This window comes from Acinonyx jubatus, chromosome C2 (genome assembly GCF_027475565.1).
Source record: "Acinonyx jubatus isolate Ajub_Pintada_27869175 chromosome C2, VMU_Ajub_asm_v1.0, whole genome shotgun sequence".
In the NCBI taxonomy this organism is placed as follows: Eukaryota; Metazoa; Chordata; class Mammalia; order Carnivora; family Felidae; genus Acinonyx; species Acinonyx jubatus.
The window spans coordinates 2,467,294-2,487,909 of record NC_069384.1 but is presented as its reverse complement, the minus strand read 5'-3'; the positions used below and the strand labels follow the sequence as shown (position 1 = coordinate 2,487,909).

General features: G+C 61.9%; 1 protein-coding gene across 3 annotated transcripts in view; it reads left to right on the top strand.

Moving 5' to 3' along the window:
- AGPAT3 (1-acylglycerol-3-phosphate O-acyltransferase 3) overlaps positions 1–20,616 on the top strand; it is an 83,243-nt gene that overhangs the window by 30,780 nt on the left and 31,847 nt on the right. The window contains exon 1 of one of the 3 annotated variants that reach the window (XM_027041488.2): positions 5,490–5,702. The exons of the other annotated variants lie outside the window; for them this stretch is intronic. The gene's annotated coding sequence lies outside the window, so the exon portion shown is untranslated. Of the gene's footprint in view, positions 1–5,489; positions 5,703–20,616 lie in introns of those variants that run through there. 3 annotated transcript variants of the gene reach the window in all.

Below are 20,616 nucleotides of genomic sequence, written 5' to 3'. Positions count from 1 at the left end.
AGGGCGGCAAATCGGAAGCACTGTGTTTTTAGGACTGTGATGGCGGAGACAGTCCCCGGGTCGGGTTTGTAACCAGGTGTCAGCCAGACTGAGATTAACTCAGCATTCACAAACAAAACAACCGTCAGGGGCGCGGTGCACATATGCGTATCTGTGCATATACGCATGTGTGTATGTGTGTGTGTGTATGCACATGTATGTGTATATGTTTACGTACACACATGCACACACAGCGTACCCCTTTGAAGGGGTGGGAAAGGTACAGCGAAACCAAACACAGTACAGGCGATGTGCTCCAGCGACGGCCACCCACAAAGCTAATCAGCATCAACATCGAAATAAAGCAGACTTGACTTCACCCTCTCAAAAGACGTCCGAATACCTGATAGACACACGCAAGTGGGTATGCAACTTAGTCATCAGAGGAAGGAAGATGAAACCCCACCGGTGTAGTGTCCGCGCAGTGCCGGGCTTGACAAGGGGGTGCAGCCGTGCGGTGCTCGCCCATCGCGGTATGTGAGGTGCACCCCAGAGAGAGCGGAGGGTGCCTCAGCCCTGCCGTGGCCCGTGTGTACTGTGAACGCATCCAAGGCCCTAACGTGGGGAGGGGACTTCCTAGGGCAAGGGAGGTGGAAGACCAAGGTGCCTGCGGCTCTAGGTGAGTGGGCTCCAGGTACGTGGGCTCCAGGTGTGCGAGGCTCCGGGTGCCGGGGCTCTAGCAACAGTTCCCTCTGCTGGGTGAGGAGGAATTGTCTCTACCCTGAAGGTGATATGAGGGGGCCAAGCAAAGGGCTCAGACTTTGGCCACGTTGTGTCTAGAGGAGGCAGATAGCAGGCAAGCTCTGCTCTTTTCCTGAAAAAACCAGATCCTATCGGCGTCCAGGGTAATGAGTTAGACTGTTGTTACCACCATAGAGGCAAAAGGTTGGAGCCTAATAAGCAAGCAACGTAGCTTTTCCTTTAGCCTCTAAATTCTAATTTTGAAAGTAGTATGTGCTTGGAAAAGATGAACACAGAACCAAATCTAACACAGAACGAAATTCTTTACTCCACCCCAGGTCCCCCTCTTTTCCCTGGCTTGTGGTTGACCCTTCCGGAACTTGTAACCATTCTTGCAAAAACACGCATATGCAGTTTCCGCAGACAGGTTTATGCATCGTGATGTAAACCAATGGAAGTCTTACTCTACACAGCTGCACTTTGTTTAGAAAACTTCCTTGTTATGTGTGTTCTGGGCGTGTGTGCATATACATACGTGCGCACGCGCTCACGCGTTGTTGAAAACGTCTGCGTGACGGTTTCAGAGCACAGTGACCCCGTTATCAGCTTATGAGGACCAGAGGGTGCTTTTGAGCCTTGAAGTGTGTGTGTGTGTGTGTGTGTGTGTGTGTGTGTGTGTGTGGCTCAGAAGGCGTGGCACACCTGGTGTACCAAGGGGCTGGCTAGGGGTCAGGTGACCGCAGCGGAGACAGCGTCCGTGAAGGGTGACGACGGGCCTCGGCGCTCCGCAGTGTCTGAGCCCCGCGTGGCCCCTCGCCTGGCGCCCCGGAGAGTGGACTTTGTCCCCTGCTGCCATGAGCGGGCTTTCCATTCCTGTCCGTGGCTGGTGCCGTTTGTGAGTCGGCAGAGATGGGCAGGCAGGCTGTAGATGGACAGAGACTCTGCTGAGCAGTGCCTGTTTTCTGGAACATTCCACACCTTGTTCCTCCTGTTGAAACGCACAGAAGGGAAGGTGTACAGGTTCACGTGCATTTGTTGACTGGGTCACAGCGTTTGTTCGCTGAGCTGCCTCCCTTCCAGTGCAGCAGACGCGGAAACGGGGCTGTCGACCACGAGGCCACCGTGTCGGGACACCTGGCCTGCTGGGCCACCCCTGTCCCTTAGTGAATAGAACTAAACACTGAGAGCACCTCGTGAGCTGCTGTGGGAGGGAGCAGCAGCTGTTTGGCTTACCCCAAGGGCTTCTGGTTGAGACCGAAGGAATGAGGCCGGGGCTGCTGGGAGGAGTGGAGGCTGTGGCCTCGAAACGGCCTGGCTCCCAGCATCGCCCGAGGGTGTCTCCCACTCACCTCCACATGAATCCTCGGACGTGGCGGGATGGAGGCGGGTGGCCGGGCTCACCTCTCCAGCCCCAGATGCTGAAGCGCGTCCCAGCGAGCAGATGGCATGCACGTGAGGCCGCCCCTCGTCTTGAGCGTGCTTTGCCGTCCTCCTGGGCCCTCGGGAAGGAAGGTGGACAGCCCTCAGGGAGGCGCATGGGCCGTGGAGCAGAGCCGGGGAGGAGGGGAGACATTGTACCTCCGGCAGCGGCCCCGGGGCCTTGTCGGCTCGTCCAGTTGAGGCTCCTATCATCTTGGACAACGGAAGCCACTTCCCTCTTTCTGGGTACGGCCCTTGTTGTTTACTGGTGTGAACAGGCAGCTGAGGTGAGTCCTCTGGGGGTCGGAGCCTCGATGGCGGGTGTCCTCTGGGGGTCGGAGCCTCGATGGCGGGTGTCCTCCTCTGGGGGTCGGAGCCTCGATGGCGGGTGTCCTTAAGCAACGGCAAGCGGTGCTGACCTTCATCACCTGCTTCTCCTGAACCTCATGCAATTATCACGTGGTTTTCTTCCTTGACCTCTATTGTCAACTGTTAGATCAACTGATTTTCCATAGTAAACCGTTCCTGAGTCCTGGTATTCACAAATTTGGTCAAGAGATGTTTTTTTGTGTGCTTTTGTGACGCCACGGCAGGAACTGCTCTGCTGACGTGTATCTAGGGAGCACTCCACCTGTGTTCATGCGCTCAGCCTGTTGGGTGAGGGCATTTTGCCTCGTTCCTGGTTTGCTGGAACGTCTCTAAGCGTTTCTCCATGGACCACAGTGCTGGGTTGGGGGCTGAGACATGATCACCTTGCAGGGAAGCATGTAATGGGTATGTAGGATTTTTTAAAAACTTATTTTGAGAGAGAGAGAGAGACAAAGCGTGAGTGGGGGAGGGGCAGAGAGAGAGAGGGAGACACAGAATCGGAAGCAGGCTCCAGGCCCTGAGCTGTCAGCACAGAGCCCGACGCGGGGCTCGAACCCACGAACCGCGAGTTCATGACCTGAGCTGAAGTTGGACTCTCAACCGGCTGAGCCACCCAGGCACCCCTGTATGTAGGATATTTTAAATTGGCTCTTACTTTATTGGGTATTTTTGTCAGCAGTGAGGTTGAATTTTGTTAAATTACCTCCCCGGCATTCTTGTTCAGGAGCTATAAAGAATTTTATGAATAGATTTCATCAGCTCAAACCACCCTTGCATTCATGGAACAAATGGTCATGACATATTTTTAATGTGCTAGAGTTGGTTTGCTGATAGTTTTTCCCAAATTTCGTATTCACAATCAGGCTTGCCGTGGTTTGAGAGGGTGCACGTGCCCATGTGTGACCGCGTGTGTCGTGCGTGTGGGAGGTGTGCGTGCCGCACGGTGCATGCGTGCGTGTGCAGATGGAACCGGGACGGGCCTCTCTGGGCTCTGCAGGGAAGTCAGAGGGACGGGTCTGCGGGCGCAGGGACCTTTAGGCCCCAGCGGGTGTGCCGCCCCCAGGCCGCCCGGCACAGCACCCTAGAGAGGTTCTAGAGAGCCGGCCAGGGGCACGTCCGGTGGCGGGAGGATGGGTTGCAGAGGGAGGAGGGGAGGAGCGGGTGCGGGAGGCTGAGGGCGAAGGGCCCAGTGGGCGGCTGGGCAGCGTGGGAGCCTGGCGGAGACTCGGCCACGATCCCCGGGGGCGACGGTGGGCGGCCCCGCTGGTGTGCCCGGATTTACTTGTCCCCGCGGCGCTGTCGGGGTGAAGGGGCGTTCAGGCTCAACCCTTCCTGTGGCGCAGCGAGGACAGCCTCACGCCGGGGCTGGGCCCGTGGTGGGAGGCACAGACAAGAGGCACGTGCACCCTCGAGCTGGGGCCAGTCAGGGGCCGGGTGACGTGCGGCCGAAGGCAGGAGGCTGGGCCGGAGCCCCCTTTTCTGTGCACAGACGGACGCGTGCGGTGGCCCCCGCTGCGAGCTGTCAGCAGGGCCGTGCAAGGGTCCTGAGCTCCAGGGAGGCATCCGGGAGGAGCCAGACGGGCTGTGACGCCGACGTCTTGTGTGTCCTAGATGTGACGTGTACATGCCGCACGCATGCCCGCAGACACAAGCACACACGGCCGTATACGCTCACAGAGCGCACTATACACAGCACGCACGCGCACGCGCACGCGACACGACACCCAGAGCTTGAACAGAGATCTGAAACCATTCGGTGGACGTTTCCTCTCAGTGGCGGCTGCATGGGCGTGTGAGACATTGCATTTCCGCGTCTGCACTTTCCGGAATGGAAAACATGCACGCGTGCTGCTAGAGGGGAGCTTCACTGAGGGCTCCGGTCCTGGGGGCGGAGCCCTCTGCGTGGTCGAGGGGCTGCTGGGGGTTCTGGCCCAAAGCCAGCCCGGCGCCCGGTGCCAGCGGACCTTGGGTGCGGTGGCTTCTCGCACGACCAGCAGGGGGGTGCTGGGGGGCCGTGTGTGGAGGAGCCTGTCCCTTGTCGGCGTGACCTGGGCCCCAGGACACCCTGAGGGTGGGGGGAGACTCTGCCTGCGTGCCTGTGCGTTCCAGAGGGAGCCACCTCCTGGCGGTGTTACCTGGTGCAAAAGGAGGGGGCAGGGAGCAGGGGTGCATTGGAGGAGGGAAGGGGTCCACTGTCCCTGGGGGCCATGCTGGGCACAGCCTCCTTGGCTGTCTGTGGACAGGAGCTCAGACCCAGGATCTGTTCCAGTGTGGACCTCGTCCTTCTGGAAAGGACCTGGGGTTCTGAGCGTCTCCATGTTCACGAAAGGGGGGATTCCCACACAGCTCAGGGTCATCCTCACCGATGATGCTGCACGCGTGTGCTGTCTGTTAGGCACACGTTCAGTCCGTGTTAGGCACACGTTCAGCAGGTGTGGTAACAGATCCACGCAGGTCAGCTTTTCTCCCGTTAACAGCGAGCCCGGGGCCAGGCAGGCTCCCTCTGACCTCACTCGCAGCCTGCAGCCTCTGTGCTTGCAGAGTCTCCTGGGGGCTGCTTCCTCCTGGCCATTTCATCTGCATTCCAGCAGGAAGGAGCAGAAGGGCACACCTGGGCCCTTATTGCCTTTTGAAAGCTCTCCCCAGGCTCCACCTAGTGGCCTCCCCGTCCCCTGTCCCAGGGGACTGGGACCTTCCCTCCTTGGCCGCTGGTGACCTGCCTGGGCCGTCCTGTTGGTACAGAGGCGAGGGACAGTGAATGGGGGAGGGGCAGCCCACTCCTTCCCACCTCTTGCCTCGTGGTCAGTATTCCAGGACCTTTGACCTGGTTTGATAGGAAGGGGCATCCCGGCCCTTCCCTCCTCGCCGTGCTCCGCACCCGGTCCCGGCTTTCAGTGTCTCTGAAAATAAGAAAAAGGAGAAGGGCACAGCCACCGTCTGGAGCAGGACTGTTCCCCGATTGGTGCAGGTCCAGCTGGACGTGGGCAGCGGCAGCCCCGGGCCACCCTGCTGGCTGAGTCTGCCTTTCTGGTTACAGAGTGTAGGTCATGGGTGAAAAGGACATCCCTGGAGACCCCGCCTCCCGGAGGCTCCTGATGGGGAGGGGCTGCAGGCAGGATAAAAGCCGTTGGCTCCGTGCACACCCGCCGCTTTCCAGGGACTGCCCTGCACGTCCGCCAGCCCGCAGGTCACAGGTAAGGGCGCGGCGCCCTGCTCTCTGGTTGGAAGGAGGTGCCGCGGCTGCCGGGGACCAGCCGGCGTTTGGGCTGCACCTCAGACCCCTCCATCTCCGCCTCTGCACCCTGTGGGCTCCCCGAAGAGCGGGGTGGGGCGTGGTTATTTCCCCGGGGAGCCCCCGCCTTGGCCCTTCCTGCAGGAGAGCTGGCGGCCAAGTTCTGACCCTGAGCTGCAGGGGAGGGCAGACAGATGTTCGGATGCGACCCGTCGTCCGGCCCCCGCCGGTGCCTGAGACTCGACGCTGGGCTCGGTCAGGCCGCGAGACGGGGGGATCTCTGAGCCGGTGCTGTCTCCCCGGTGAGGGTGGCCAGAGGCTCTTATCTGCCACAGGCGTCGCTGGAGTAACAAACAGCAGAGCGCGACGGTCCAATGTCCGATGCCACGGCTCGCACGTGGCCGCTGAGCCCTCAGAGCAAGGGGCTGAACTGAGAGGCGCTGAGAGCCGGTACATGGACTCCGGAGGCCGGCAGGGCAGGGGCGATATCGCGGGTGGAGAGGGGGGTGTTTTGGCCGCATTGGGTTAAGTCACACCATTACGTTAACTTCACCTTCTCCTGTCACTTTTTTCAACGTTTGTTTATTTTTGAGAGAGAGAGAAGGAGGGCGAGCAGGGCAGGGGCAGAGAGAAAGGGGGACATGGCACCCTAAGGGCTCGGAGCTGTCAGCACAGAGCCCGACGCGGGGCCCAAACTCCTGAACCACGAGATCATGACCTGAGCTGAAGTCGGACGTGTAACCGACCGAGCCACCCAGGCTCCCCTGTCCTGTCACTTTCTAACTCAGCTACGAGAGTGTTTAAACAACCTGCACAGCTCACTGTTGCCCCCGGGGCGCCGAGGAGGGTGACCTGTAAACTTGGCCCGAATTGCACTGCCTCTTTGCTCTGATCGCCAGCGGTTGTGAAATCTGGAGAATTCTTAAGTAACATGCTCACCGAGAGACGAGGGGTAATTAACTGTCACTTCTGCCTTCGTCAGCCGAGCAGGCTGCTGCCTTAACCGACAGGCTTGCGCACACACAGCCGGAGCCAGTGGCTCCGGGGGGGCGGGCGCTGGAGCTCGGGGCAGGACCCGAGGTACCATCTTGTTTGGGATGCCTGCGGGTGGGCTCCAGTCTGGCCGAGAGCAGACACCCACACAGGGAGTGTGTGTGCGGGACCCACGTGGGCCGGAAGTTCTCATTTGTGGAGAAGAGCGGTCGTGGTCCTCCTGGGGTCAGTTTCTGGGAGCCGAAGTCCGTCGGAAGCAGGGGCGGGTGGTGCAGAGGCAGAGCCGGTACCTGGCCAGGGGCCCCGGGTGGCGTGGGGTGGGGGCTGGACGGCCCGGCCAGGGGTCCGGGGCTTTGACGCCGGCCTCACCCTCACCAGGCCTCACCCCAGGCGTAGGAGGCAGGAAGTGAAAACATTTGCTCACGAATTAAGTTGCCTGCCCCCTTACATCGATCTGTTTATTTTGCCACCAGACGTCGATTACTATTGCTGCCGCCTGGGGTGGGAAGGGGGTGCGGGGACTGTAGGATGCGGGCCGCCGCGCTGGTCCAGAAGCGGCTGTGGCCAGTGGGCCGCACGACAGCACGTGGGAGACCGGGTGTGGGCCCAGTAGAGCAGGGGCCTGGGGGTGCTGGGGTCGGCCCTCGCGGTCAGCGCGCGCCTGCCCTGGGGCCCCCTCGCTGGAGGGGTCGCCGGCCCAGGGCTGTCGTCTGCGTCACCCATGGCACGCACAGCTGGGGGCACGGCATCGGTGACCCCAGCTCTGGCTTCTTCACGGAGAGCGAGCGTTCACGCTCCCTGGGACTCGGGGTGCTTGTTCTCTCCCTTCTCACGTGTTCCTTCCCTTATGTGACGTGACCGCCGGCCCCTTGTCTTTACAAGTGTTGGCGGAGGACTCAGCCCGACGCTAACAGGAATGACGGCCTCTCCTTCCCTGTTTTGCACAGATGTCTGCGTAGCTCTGCACGGTTTAGTGAGTCTGTGCAGCTACAGGGGCAGCTCCCCGGCGTGAGTCTGGGCCCAAAGAGCCAGCTGTCCCTGAACTTGTCACTGCAGGCGGGGAGACGGCAGGGTTGTGCCTGGGCCGGGCTCTCCTGGGGCAGGGGGCCACAGGAAGGGTTTCTGCTGCCTGCCGGAAGCACATGGGGCCCGTCGGTGAAGACACGGGCCACCCAGAGGCTCTGCTGCGGCAGGTAATGTGAGAGCACGTGTCCCCACCGCCCCCCACTCCCCCCCACCAGCAACAGATGAGCTCAGACCAAGGTGGCTGCCCCGCCCAGGAATGGCACTGAAGGACACACCCCAGGGAGGGAAGTGCCCCGTGGTAGACGGAGACACGTGCGGCCGGCTTGTGCTGGGAACCCGGGGCTGGCGCGGGCTGTCCTGCTGAGGAGAGGAACCGAGCGGGCAGGAAGGACACAGCCTCTCGACCTTGCGGGACGAGCCTGGCCGTCGGCTGGCCCTCTGTCTGAGCTGCGCGTTCCCGACATCACAACACAGCAAGGGCCTCAAGTCTTTTGTCCCTGGTCTAGAGCGAGGGCCTCGGACGGCCAGACGGGTGCAGCTGCACGGAGGCAGAGAAGGCTCACGGTCAGGGTGACGAGAGAAGGCGGGGCAGCCTGCAGCCGGAGTTGGGCTTCCCTCTAGATGAAGCTTGTTTGGGGAAGCACTTTGGAGGGACCCTGTGAGGGCGTGGCTGCTTCGGATGCTCACCTGCTAAGACAAGACGGGACCTGGACGCAGCCCCAGCTGTGAGCTAGCGACGCTGTCTGGGGGGAGGGGGTGGGGGGGGGAGCTGAATTCAATGCCAGGAGATGAGGTGAAAAGCCAGTTTGTCACCAACATTCTGCAGAATGTCCCAATGCTTCAGTGTCCCAATGCTTCTTGATCCCAACCCCCAGAGTCAGACCGGGCGGGCGTTCCTGCCGGCGGGGGCAGCCGCGGCCCCCAGCACACGCTGGGGGAGGCTCAGAGGGTGGTGGTGAACGGCAGCCCTGGGAGGTGACAGGAGGGCCAGATGCCAGCCCCCGGGTGTCCGAGGATGCGCGTCCACCTGCACAGGTGCCATGGCCGGTCCCTCAGACCAGCAGGCAGCAGGGCGGGCCGGGGACACCCACAATCAGAAGTCTGCAGAGGGGGCTGGAGGCTTTGCATTTTGGCCCCAGAGATAGGGGTGAGTCAGCTGCCTGTGGGGCGTTTACAGTGGGTGCAAAGACATCTTTTGAGCAAAGGTGGGCAGGAATGTGCTTGAGAGAAGGTCCCTGGTCACCTGGCGTCCTGGGAAGGTGGCAGAGGTGAGCCGCCTCCAGCGGCTGCTCCCGACAAAGAGCCCAAGGGTGGCACAGGAGGGGTGGCCGCGGTCAAGCATGGCGTCGGGCGAGACTGCCAGTCTCTGTGCTCACAGCTGGTCTGTTCGGGTCCAACGGGATTTGTGGGCACGGTTTGTGTCGGTCCAGACGCGTGGCACAAGGACAAGGTGCCGGGTGCTGCCGGGCTCGGCAGACCAGGCAGGGCCGTGAGAATAATCTCTTTTGAAGATACCGTCTCTCATAAGACTTACAAAAATCAACTCATTTTCCAGAATAAATTTGACTTCTTTCCCCGGTTCTCTGCTGCAACCCGGCATCCGAGGCCCGGGCAGCTGGAACAGGGAAGGGCCACAGGGGCACTTGCGGGGGCTGCGGGAGGTGGGGTGCTCAGCGGGGTCTCTGAGAACCCCTGCAGCTGGGGACCTGGGCAGCCGTGAGTCCCTGCCTCGTGCCGGCTGTCACACCATCGTCCCTGCCGTCACCTGCCACACAGCCGGTGGTACCTTCCGCTGGAGGCCGCTTGAATAGAATCCCGCGGCCCAGGTGGCTTGTGAGCCACAGACATTAGTTTCTCACGCTTCTGAAAGCGAGGAGTCCAAGATCAAGGTGCCGGCAGGTTCCGTGTCTGGGGAGGCCCCTTCCTGCTTCACAGCCGGCAGCTTCTCTGTATCTTCATGTGGGGGAGGGGCAGGGGAGCTCTTGGGGTCTCCTTGAGAAGGGCACTGACCCCACCACGGGGGCTCCCCTCTCGTGACCTGATCACGAGGCCCGAAGGCCCCACCTCCCTGTGCCGTCACCTCGGTGGTCAGGTTCCAGCCCGTGCGCTTGCCAGGGCGCAAACCCTCAGTCCCTAGCAGGTGGCGCCGGGCGGGAAAACCGGGGTGGGGCCACTGTGTCAAGTGTGAGCCAGAGTTGGGAAAGCACAGACATCAGAAGACCAGCCGTCGGCCCCGGGCCTGGCGTGGGACGAAGGCTGACCTCCCTTTCACGCCCTGCCTCTGCCTGGTTTCACATTTTACAGCAAGAATGTCCTACTCCCCGCCAACTTACAGAATCTCGTTAGGGCTCCAGAGCGGGGGTGTTGTGACTTCACACGTCTTATTTGCAGGCTTGGCTGTAGAATCCCTCCAGGGAGCGCCCCTCCCGCGGCCGGTCTCCCTGCGGGGCCCTCCACTGCCCTCGTCGTGAGCCGTGGCAGGCGCCGCTCCTGCCTCGAGCCCGTGTTCTCAGCCGTGGGGGAGACCGGCCTTTCAGTGGGTGCGGTGGGAGAATGGGCGTTTCCGGTTGGCTTGGCGTCTCGGTTGTTGACGACACAATTCCTGCTCGTGGAAGCGGTGCTTTGACGGGTACTTGGCCTGCGTTAGAATCCTGATTCTGCTACGTGCTCGCCACGTGACTCTGGGCAGGTTGCTTAGCGTTTCTGTACCTCGGTTTCCTCATCTGTGAAATGACTCTCGTGAGAGCTCACCTCCTGAGGGTGCCACGAAGACTGAACGAGCAGACGGACACGGGGGCATCGGGATGCCCCGTGACAGTGACAGTTATAGACAGCTGTCACCCTGCACGGGACTGTGAGCTCCAGCTGGCGTTAGAGCATCTCGACTGCAGTTCCGGAACTCGGGCTCCTGCTCTGGGCAGCTGGGCGTGGCAGTTTCCCTGAGGAGAGAGTCAAGTCCTCTGCAGGGAGGGGCAGGGAGGGTCGGGGGCCTCAGACCTGGGTGCTCGCGGGTGCTCCGGCCACCTCCCCCCCCCCCCCCGGCTCCGTACTCCTGAGAGGGACATGGGACAGCAGGAAAGCACACCTCTCTGGAAATGGGAAGGACACCCAGGAGCCAGCTCAGGAGACCAGCCTTCCTGCCACCCAGCAGAGCAGCCTGGGGCCCTTCCCCCTGGGCCCTCGGCCTGCCCCACACCGTCCAGCCCCCGGCTGGCTTAGAGAGGTAGGAGGCCGGGGTCCAGCCCAGCTTCTCTCGTCCCCTTTGAGCCTCCCCCCACCCCACGCCCCCAACGGCTATTCTACCCCTGGGAACAATAGGCACCTTCGATGCAACCCTGTCCTTACTGCCACCATCGCCTGGAACAGCGGGGCTCTGCAAACCGGCTCCCGTGCTCGCCGCGTGTCAGAGAGACCGAGCTGGCACGTCGGGCACACAGACGGAGCCCCTGGGCACTGCCCGCGCGGGCGCTTCCCGGTTCTGTGCGCTGACGCCCGTGTCCGCGGTGTGCGGAGGGGACGCCGGGCCAGCCCCTCCCTTGTGCCAGCCGGGGTGTCGTTGCTTGTTGACCAGACCCCTTGTCCCGGCAGGTGCCTCGGTGCCGTGTGCACATCTCTCCGCCCGTCACCCGCCCCTGGCCTGTAGCTGCATCTCAGAGGCTGCCGTTACGAGCACAGCTTGGCAACCAGTCCCAAGTGCAGTCTTGAAAAGATGAGTGCCCTCTCATTATCCTGATGCCCGGTGCCCGAGGTGGCCCAGGGCCAGCGAGCCGGGTCACGTGTCCCCGGGAGGCTGAGCAGGGCGACCCCCGTGTCTCAGACCGGCTGGTCCCCTCCAGGCCCACCCTTCACAAGCGAGGCGCTTCCCAAGAGTGAGGCGCCGCCCCAGGACACCTGCTGCCGGACGCCCCTGTGCGTGTTCACCCCGACCCGCCTGTGTCCACACCGCGCGGTGACCACGAGCTGCACAGCGTCCGGCACAAGAGTTTCCGAATGTGCTTCAAAGCACTTGAGATTTGGCCGCTGGCTTCCCTGTGTGCACACCTCAGGCTGTTTACCCGTGTTTGGTTTGCATGGTAACCCGTGCTCCCCACGCGTCCCGGTGTGGATTGGAAGGACACTGTCAGCCTCCCGGGGAGCACCAGCCTCACTCCCGGAAGCGCCACCGCCGGCTCCTTGACCCCAGGGTGAGTCGAAGCAAAGAGGCTTGTCACGAGTGGGCCTTGATGTTTGCTCCCCCCCCCCCCCCCCGCGACTTGTTCGTGTATTTAAAGCTGCGGGAGGCAGACCAGGTTGAACACGGCCCCGCCGGCCCCCCCCAGGCGCCCGCGGCCAGGTCCCTGTGGAGCAGCTGGCATCCGTCGGTCGTGTCCTGCGAGGGACTGGAGGGCACTTGGCTGGCTGGTGCTGGGGCCACAGCGCGGCCTCCTCCTGCGTCGTGCCGGGACCAACAGAGAAAGCTCAAGGAACTCAGAGCCTTTCCGAAGAAGGGCTGCGGAAAGCGGCGGGAGCCCGTGCCCAAGCGGTCAGCGGGAAGGACGACGCTCCGGGCATGAGAACGAGGTCGGGGTCGTGACTCTGTCAGCAGGAGGGGGCCCGGTGAGGCCTTGTGGGGAGTCTTAAGTGAGGGCCTCTGGCGGCTTCTCTCCCTGTTGCTCTAGAGTGCTGTGTAGCTGGCATCCAGAGGCTTCTTCCCGGGTCTGAGGCCGAGGGAGATCTGGAAGACGGGCCGGTGAGGTGGTGCATTCCCCGAGCACCTCGTTAACCTAACACGCGGACGACGGTGTGTGTGTGGGGTGGGGGGGGCGGGGAGTCTCACTGCCGGGGCCAGCGTGTCTGTGAGGCAGGGCCCGCAGCACAGTGCTTGGTCCCCAGCATCTTTCCTTCCGGACGCTGCACATTGTGGCTGCTCTACTGGGTGTGGAGGCAGCACGGCCAGAGGATCAGCAGTGTCTTTGGTGACGCGTGGGAAATAGTGATCAGCCGTGATTTAGCTCGCGTCGAGGCGTGGACACATCAGGACAAGCGCCAGGATGTGCCATCCTGCCCCTGGGAGCGGCCGGATTCACTCCTGGGGGCCTGGGGTGGAACTGGCCACACTGGGGGCAGCGGGGCGCTCAGAGGGCCGCGTTTCGGACCCCAGGCTGCCAGCTCTTTGGTGATTTGGGGCAGAGGGACTCAGGGCTGCAGTCGTGCCGAGGGCAGAGCCGCCGGGATCGCCGCATGGTTGGTCGGCGGTGGCATCTGTCGCTTGGCGTGGCCTCGGCGTGTGTGTGGGTGTGGCTTCAGGCACGTGGGCAGGGCCCCCCGTGGCCCCTCACCAGTGTGTCTGGGCGTGGCCCGTGTGGCCTCTGTCACACGACACTGTTAGCAAGCACCTGATTCCGGCAGGTTCCACGTGGGGTCCCCCCTGAGGGCCAGGACTGCAGGAGCTGGTGGCAGGGGCTCTCCCGGTTTCTGTGTGGGGCCAGGGTGGGCCGGGGACGGCCAGAGCTCTGCTGGCGGCGAGCACAGAGAACAGGACGGGGAGGCTGACGGGGAGCGGGGAGCCCAGGGCTGGCTGTGCCGCAACCGCCCCCGCCCCTCCCCTGCAGGGACGGGGGGATCGTGGGTCCGTCCCGGAGGATGGAGGCAGGCACTGCCCTCGGTGCGCCCCGGCTTGCCCGCCACTTGCCCTCCCTGTGGCTGCGCTTGGCGAACTTTCTGGCGGTCGGCTCTCTGATCTCCTTTCTGTCCGGGCTGCGGTCGGTGGGCTCCTCGTCTGCCGGAGCCCAGCAGGTTGTCTGCCGGAGCCCAGCAGGTTCCGGACGGAGGAGCGTCTGGCTGTCGCCCGGGGCTCCACGGGGCCCCTCCGGCTGTCCGGCCCCCTCCTCACTGGGCCCCTGATGGCCCCAGGGTCAGCGGGGGTAGCAGAGAACCTGCTCTGGGACCACACGAGAACAATCGCAACATGCTTGCCGTTGCGCGTGGCCCCGTCCCAAGGGTGTGGTCACCACCAGTCAAGCAGGGGGACTGGAGCGTGCCGACTGACTGCACGGGGAGAAACTGTTTCTTTTGAGGAAGTGTTACAGAGTTTTAAAGGATACTTTTCCCGTGGCTGCTCTCAGCGCCAAGAACTCCTGCCAACACACGCTCTTTCACCCTTTTGGCGGAAATCACTAATGTTCAGGCACAGGGAAATAATCCGGAGACTACGTTCCCGTGACGCTTTCTTGTGCGATACGTTCAAATTAGCTTTGTTCTGCTCAACCTAACGAGGAGGTGTGGAGAACGAGAGCCTCGAGGGAGGGCGGTGGCGGGGGTGAGGGTGGGGAGAGGGTGCGGGGAGGGGGGCTGGGGGGCAGCTCCCGGGCCTGGACGGCGCGGCCCCCGGTCTCAGGGGCTGGAGTTTGGGAGGTGTGTCTGGGGGGCTGCGGTGGCAGCCGGGAGGGGTCTGTGACCCACTTTCCACTCAAGACGAGTCATCGCGGCCACGCCCTGGAGGTCAGGCCGGAGCGCCCAACGGAAGCCTTTCTCAAGGAGGGCAGGGCCCGTCCGGCCTCACAAGGTCCTCACAGGACGAGTCAGGGCCACCTGCCGCCCTGCACGGAGACCTTGGCTGGGGGGTGGGCCTCACGGCCCCCCAGGCCCGTGTCCTCACGCGTCACACACCGAGGTCCCCCACGGGCTGGTTCTGCGGACGCACGTCCTGAACGGCATTCTGGGAGAGGAGGGCTTTCTTTCCGTGACCCATTGGAGAGGCGGCGGTCCGGGCGCCTGGCAGGGAGCGGCACCTCCAGGGCCCCGCCATCCCGGGAGGACGGGCACGGCTACGTTAGAGCCAGTCCACCAAGGCCTCCAGCACCCAGGATTAAGGACTTGGAAAAGCCTCAGCCAGCAAGACGGTGCTCAGGACAATCCTCTGAAGCCCCTTCCAGTGGACGGAGTGCAGGGTAGTGACCCGCCTTCTCTCCTGAGACGTGTCAGGCCAGAAGCTAGATGACAGATGCTTCTAGAAGGAGCCTTGCAGTGACCCGTCCAGAAGCCCCAGAACCTGCCGCCTCAGGGTCCCACAGGAGTTCCTGTGCTGCAGACTCACTGTGGTGCCCCGGGTGGGGGGGGGGGGGGGCCGGGGAGGTGCAGGGTGGGAGCGCTGGCCCAGTCTCCCGTGTAGGAGAGTGACAGTAGTGACTTCACTTCCCCCTGGGACCGCGCCCTAGCCCCGAGGAAGGTTCCCCGGCCAGAAGAATCCTCAAGACGCCCTCATGATCAAATACCCCCCACCCCACCCCCACCCCGCTTCCTCAGGTGTCTGCTGAGGCCTTCTTCACTGGGAGTGGGTTTTGTGGGGTGACGCTTCTGTCCTTGGGCCACCTGATCTCGCCTCAGCCCTGTCACAGATCCCAAGTCTCAGGGAGACGGGGGAGAGGCGCACACACACCCCCACCTTCCCTCAGTTCCTCCAGCACAGACTCCCCAAGAGTAAGACGCGTGGCTTTCCCCCCCAGGAACCCTCCTCTGTCGGTAGCTGTGGGCTGGGACCCGGCCCCGAGTACAGGACGTCTGTCCATCACCTGGTGGCCCAAGCACGGGCTCCCCATCACTAGCTGACCCCACGGCCCCGCCCCAGGCCGCGCTGTGTTGGGGTCGTGCCATTGTGGCTTCGGAGAGGTGGGGGAGAGATGGTGTGTGCTTGTGGGCCGCTGACCTGCGTCCCGGCCCAGCCCCGTGACACCAGCAGCTCCCGGTGGCTCCCGGCAAAGCTGCTTATTGGATTAGTGGCCCCGCGGGCCCCTGCAGCAGGTGGGGGGAGGCTGGCATTTAGGGAGTCCTGTTTTCGTCTGGGCTGCTCTGTGAGGCCTGCAGGGGCCTGGGGCGGGGGGAAGGCGGCGCCTGGAAGTGTGTGTTCCCCTTGGGGCTGAGCAGATGGTCCTGGTGGCCCCGGCCCATCGGACACGGGCCCCATAGTCTGGACGTAATCCCTCTTCCTTATCCGCCGGCCAGGGGCTGACGCTGCTCAGGCCGCTGGTCTCCTTCTGTCGGACTTTCACGGGCACAGGCTTCCAGGGGTCCGAAGATGCTGTCCAGCTACTCCGCCTGCCTTTTCTCGGGCGTGTGCACGGCCCTGGTCGCCGTGGCCCTGGCCTATTACTTCTACTGGTGAGTACGGCCTGGCGGGCTCTGGGCCGTCCCTGTGCAGGGGTCCCGGGCCTCGCTTTTCTTCCGCCTCCCGTCCTGTTCTCCGTGTGCCACAAACTTCCCGCTTGGGAAGGGGCCCTCGCGGTCAGCAGGGAAGTCAGTGTCAGTCCTGCCGGTTGTGTCGGGGCTCGGCCCAGGGAGATCCCACCTCGCCCCGCCGCGAACGTGTCTCTGGAACGTTCTGGGACGTTCCTGGAGAAGGTTCTGGGGCCGGGCGCCTGGCGCCAGGAGCAGCTCCGTCAGCTTCCTGGTGCTCCCCGACCTCTTACCCCGCGGTGGGCGCGGGGGGCTCGCGGGGTGGTCCGTCGATGAAGTAGAAAGTGGTAGTTTCCATCACGGAGAGGCCACCCCGCTGTACCCTGGCAGGCTGAGCTGCTTTGCGGTGAGTCACTCGCAACTGTTTCTGGCTGTCGTGACCCGTGCGCGTACTGGTTCTTGCTGGGAGGTGGGGAGTCCGAGAGGTGGTGCTGACCCCACCGGCCTGGGGTTCCCGAGACTCAGGTCCAGCCCGACCCCACACCAGGCCGCGATGGTGAATGGGGCGCGTGTGCTCCAGGCCACCTGTTTCCATCTGTAGAACGGGAAACCGCGTGCCCTGTCTGCACGTGACCGTCTGTAGCCGGGGCACAGGGATGGGAGCCATCGGGTGGAGCCGGCCCCCGCCCGGTGCTGGATGTGGTCAAGGTGGCCGTGGGGAGACCCAAAACCCCAGGTCTGTGGCTGACTTCATTTTTTAGGGCCAGAAAATGGGGTAATTTCCGGTGAAGAGACATTGAGACGTTGGCTCTTGTGAAGGTTCTGGCCCAGATTAGTTTTGTTTTCTTCAGCACACGGTCTGGCTGGGAATTCTGTTTGCCCGAGGCTTTCCCTTCTGTTGATCCGATTATCACTTCTGCTCTGACGATGCGGAGGGCGCTGCACACGGTGTGTTCGGGGGCTCCGTGCCTGCGCGGCCCCTGCCCTGCCGTCCAGGACACGAAGGCCCTTTCCTGCCCGCTGGGAGCTGGGAGCTGGGAGCCCCTTCCTCCGCAACTCTGTATCACTTACCGTGCAGAATGAATTTATGCCCGGGAGTTATTTGCATTTTAGATCTTACGTGAAACGATTGATAGAATTTACAAAGAGTTACACGGGACCACAGAAAGGTAACAGGGGTGAGTCAGGGGAAGAATTGGCCCAGGTGAGGGAAGGAAGGACTTTTGTCCCCTATTGAAGGAGTCTTGGCCAGGTGGTTCCCCAGACCCCGCTGGGGCCCCCAGGGGACGAGTGGTCACTTACTTTCATGATAAACTTCCAGATGCTCTCGGCCAGGGGAGGGGTCCACCAGCCCAGGGGCGTGTCGCAGCAAAGGTGCCCCCCTCCCCCCACCCCTGTCCTGGTAATCGATGGCGTGTGGAGGCCAGGAGAGGAGAGGCAGCTCGTGTGGCTCTGAAGGCTGGCCAGCTGCGGTGTGCTGGCGAGGGCATGGGCTCCCCGGGTCCCCTCGGTCCTGACGCTTGACCCAGCCACTCAGTCGTCGCTCCATCCACACATGGACAGAAACCCAGATGGAAGAATGTTTTTGCAGCTTCTTGTGATCTGGCTGGCAGAGTCGAGCAGCCCCAGCTGTGCCCCCCTCCCCCCGCCCCCGTCCCCGTCCTTGTCCCCCACACTCAGGACTGGGAGAAAACATGGAGGTTGTCTTGCCCTGGGTCTACAGAACGGTCTCCTCCCCAGTTTGTGCTGGGCTTAGGTGCTGCCTTTTCGGCCGCCAGTCTCCCCGGGCCCGGAGTCCCACCCAGACTGGCGTGCGCTCAGCCAGCCTGGGCTTCTGGGGCGCTGTGACCGGCACCGAGGGGGAGCCCCTCCCCGGAAGGTGCTGGAGAGGAGTGCTCTGTTCTGGTCAAGATGCCTCCGGCCGTGCGAATTTGTGAGCACTTCCAGGAGAAGCTCAGGGTCTCCAGGGGGGAGTTTTGAGCTGCACGGAGTAGAACTCTGGGCTCCAAGATGCCATCAGAGACCCACTTCCTTCCGAGGCTCTGCCGTGTGGCCCGGCTGTCCTCTGCAGACGTCACGGCATCCAGGAGAGACACCTTCTCGTCCACTGCCCTCTTGCCGGCGACAACTGTCTCCATGGTGGGCTTCTCCACGTGCCCGGAGGTGAGCCCATCACTAGCAAGAGGCCGGATGCGGCCAGAGCGTGGCCCCGGCCCTGTGCTGGAGCGCCGCTTTCGGAAGCATCCCCCCTCCTCCCCCCTGCAGGTCTGTCAGCAGAGTGACGTCGGGGCACAGCAGCCAGGGAGGCGACCGTGCTTCTCTGAGAAAGCCTGGCTTTGCTTCTGGGTGTAAGACCCCCAGGACCCACCTGTGAGACAGACATAGGGAGGCGTGGGTTCCCCCAAGCACACACTCACCGCCTCTGGTCGCCCACCGTTACTTCTCTTCGGCAACGTCGCCGGCACGTACCCCCTTTCAGACGTCACGCTCACCGTGAAACGCACACGGACCTCGTCTGTGCTTCTTTAAATTGTTGAATGACATCAGGGCCGGGGCCCCGCCTCCCCGCCCGTCACCCGGCATGACCTGGGGGCCATGGCTGACCTCGTGCCCTCTGAGGAGACCTTAGGAAGAGCTGGGCCGCCCTTCCTCTGTATCTCAAATATTTACCAAGTTCACTGGCCTAAGTGGCATTTCGTATGTTGGTTTAGGGATCTTCCTCATTTTAAGGAGCGCAGATTCCTGCCGCGAAGAACCAGCTGCACAGGGGAAGGATGTTTTACATCTTTACGAGGGACAGAGACGTTTAGGGGAGGCCTGGGGCGCCCTCACTTCCAGCGCTGCCCGCACACCCCCGCGGGTCCCGTCCCTGCAAGCTCGTCGTCGGCGTAGGCAGCGCCCCGATCACCGGTTCCCCCACGCTGCTTTGTTGATAAGTTTCCCCGTTATCGCAGCCGAAGTACGGCTCTGGGTTCTCTGGGCTCTTTCTGGAAAGACAAACTGGCACCAAAGCCCTTACTTGAAGTTACAACAGTAGCTAGTTTTAAAAGTTAGTGACTTACAACCATGTCCGATAGAGATTTCTACCATGGCCTTCAAGGTGTGGGTGTGTGTAAAGAATCAAAACCTCGGGGTACCCGGGTGGTCAGTCGAGCATCTGACTCTTGACCTCAGCTCAGGTCATGATCTCACGGTTCATGAGATGGAGCCCCATATCGAGCTCTGACTCGATGACAGCTTGGAGCTTGCTTGGGATTTTCTCTCTCCCTCTCTCTCTCTTTCTCTCTCTCTTTCTTTCTCTCTCTTCCCTCCTGCCCCCCCCCCCAAAATAAATAAATAAACCTTAAAAAAAAAAAAGAATTAGGGGCACCTGGGTGGCTCAGTCGGTTAAGCGTCTGATTCTTGATTTCGGCTCGGGTCATGATCTCCCAGTTCGTGGGTTCGGGCCCCACGTCGGGCTCTGCCCTGACAGTGTGGAGCCTGCTTGGGATTCTCTCTCCCTCTCCCCCTCTCTCTCTGCCCTTCCCCACTCACACTGTCTTTGTTGCTCTCAAAATAAATAAACTTAAAAAAGAACGAATTTAGAAAGAATTAAAATCACACTGATGTCGGCTGCCTGAGGGAAAGCGGGTCCGAATCACAGAAGCTTCAGAGGCTCACTGACAAAGCGTCGGGTCAGACCGCAGCTTCGGCGTGGCTCTCCTGGGTGTGCATCAGGCCTCCTCAGCGTGGGGTGCGCCGTGCAGTTTCCCCAACGAATGTGACCGTGAGGCCCTCTCGTAGCGGGTCGGTTCCTGGCGTCAGTGTCTCAGTTACGGAGTTTTACCAATGCTCGCGATGATTTAAATATCTGTCACTGGTACGGAAAGCGGAACTTTTACGAAGGCTCTTTCAGAATCCGGTGTGTTTATGAGACCCTGACGAGTTTTCAGGGACACTCCTACATGCCCTTATTTCATCCTTGGAGCCAGCCCGTGGTTCTGGTAGTAAAGGTCCTCTTACCCTCACTTTCAAGTCAGAAACCGAAATTCAGAATGATCACGTCATGCGCTGAGGCCACAGACACGGGACAAGAACCGTTGGCCGAGCCCTGGGCCCAGTGCACACCTGCCCCCGTTCCTCGGTGGAGAAACCCACGGTGGGCGTGGGGGCCCCTCCAACGTGTCCGCTGAGCTGAGACCTGCAGGTCATTTTCCCTTGACCGAGTTACACGAGGACTCTTTTCACCTTTAAAGGTGCCGTATTTCGCGATCAGCATTAACCCAGACCTTAAATCGCTTTATATTTGCATTTCTCGGAGATGGCAGCCTGCCCGGTTTAAAGGAAAGTGAGCTCCCACCCGTCCCTTCCTCACTCTGGTTCTCAGGGTCGTGGCTCCAAAGCCGTCCGGCCGCTGACTCCCGACCGTTTGCTGATGCTCCGTTCCGTGACTTACTAACCCACCCAGTTCTCTCGCCGATGTTCACCAAGTGTCCGTCCACCGCGCGCCCAGCGCGGCTCTAGACTTTTGCTTCTCTGCGAGTGTGACAGACACCTGTCACTCCTCACCGCCCCCGAGTTTGCTGGGTTAGTATTATTTTTAGTTATTTTGCTCTTCCCTTAATACTTCAGTATACTTGAACTTTCACTTTGTGTTGAATCACCTGGAGCAAAGCCCTCCTGACCTGCTCTGTGTAAAATAACTTGGGTTCACGACATTCGTATCT